Genomic DNA, 1,997 nt, shown 5'->3' with positions numbered 1-1,997 from the left:
GGTTTTTCCCGCTTTGTTTGTGTGACAGCTGTTGTGAAAATTTTACACAAATAAAGTTGTATAGTACAGGTTTGGCCAAGCCGCAACTCCCGAACCGCATGCGGCTCTTTTATGTTCATATCAACATTTGTGTGTGTGTGTAGGTGTGTGTGTGTGTGTGGGGGGGAGGGGGGGGGGGGGGGGTGCGTGTTGGCTTCACTTGAGTTCAATTTAGTATTTTCGTCAAAAGCGCATGTGGTGAAATTCCACAAAGTAGGATGGGCAAACACATTCCAGTAAACTATTAGTGTCAATTGGGCTCTCGAAATGGCAGGGAAAAGATGCACAGCAAAACGAAAATATGTAGATGAACACAGGACGTTTTTATCAGAGTGGGAAAGTTTCTATTTTTTGTTGAACGTGATGGCAAACCATTCTGCCTGATACGTCAGACCCCAGCGCATTTCAAAGATTCAAATCTTCAGCGCCATGCACTTCAGCTCACTCCATGCTAACATTGATCAGGCGTCGAACCCGCAACATCATGCTTAAGAGGTGGACATGCTAACCAGTGCGCCATTATGTCAACGCATAACAACTGTAAATCTACTAAACAAAACAGCGGTTGCTATATGACATCTGTCGCGTGTGGTCACGTGACAGACGTCACGTGATGGGCAGAACTTCCGCCGGAATTCAAATCCGCGGGGAGAGTTAACTTGTTTAAAAGGGAGTGGGCAGAAGAATTATTTAATTTATTTAAATCTATTTGGAGTGTGCGCCATTATGTCAATGCATAACAACTATAAGTCTACTAAACAAAACAGCGGTTGCTATATGACGTCTGCCACGTCGTGGTCACGTGACGCGGACGTGACGTCGACGCCTACTTTACATCCCACCGATCACAGGACCCCTCGGCTGCATAACCGCGCCCCCTTCCCAACCAATCGGATTTGCTATACGCTAAAACTACGCCAATGGGCGGAACTTCCGCCAAAATTTAAATCCGTGGGCGTGGCTCGCAACAGGAAGTAGGAAAATGGCGATGTTGACAAAGACACAGCGGATGGTAACATACGACTAACAAGAGAAATATTTTTATTTTCTGCTTGCAACTGGACCGTCCAGAGCGTACACGGTAAGTACAACTAATCGTTTTTAAAAAGAAGTACTTTTGTTGCCCTGAAAAGCGAGTGAGTGTGGCGTTTGGGGGGAACGTCGAATTTCGACGATTCTTTCTGGTCAACGGTTGTAAATGATTGCGTTGATTAAAAAATTGCTTTTAACCTTCATTCATCGCTTCAACCAACATTACTCGCTCTTATTACCAACTTGTATCGATTTAACTGAGCGTTTAATACTTCCTATCAGGTCTCAAGTCAAGATTTGGCAAAATACAATTTCAGCAAATCCAATTTTGCCAGGCAACAAAAAGAGATTAAATAAACTAAATAAGTCTTCTTCCCATTAAATAAATCAGAAAAGTCTGTCTTGCAACCAGTCCTCTTCAAACAAGTAAAGTCTGCCCGTTTTGTGCCGTAGATTTTGTGTCTATGCCTAGTATTTATACAAAATCATAATTTAAACGACTTCATTCCTTCATTCACTTTGGAAATTTGGAATTGCAGCACATCAAATTTTGCCTGGGAAGAAAAGTAGATTAAATAAATTTAATAAGTCTTACTACTTCCCAATAAATAAATTAAATACGTCTTACTTGTTCCCACTCCTTTTCAAAAAAGTAGTTTAAAACGAGGGCCCTTCACTCAACCTTTAACCTCAACACCGCACGTCACATTGTGTTGTATCTGTGAATGTTGGTTGTGGCCAAATGATAGTTTTCTTTCATTCGTTTAGGTTCCAAGAAAACTTGATGTAACTCTACTTTTAACTGCCGTTTCAGATAAGCGGGTATTGCTTCGCAGTCATGTGCCGCGGATATGACGTAATTGGCGGAACTTCCACCAAAATTCAAATCTGTTGGCGCGATGGCCGTGAGCCACTGAGCAACGACG

This window comes from Syngnathus scovelli, chromosome 19 (genome assembly GCF_024217435.2).
Source record: "Syngnathus scovelli strain Florida chromosome 19, RoL_Ssco_1.2, whole genome shotgun sequence".
NCBI classification, from domain to species: Eukaryota; Metazoa; Chordata; class Actinopteri; order Syngnathiformes; family Syngnathidae; genus Syngnathus; species Syngnathus scovelli.
The sequence above is the reverse complement of the archived record's forward strand: the minus strand, read 5'-3'. Positions refer to the sequence as shown.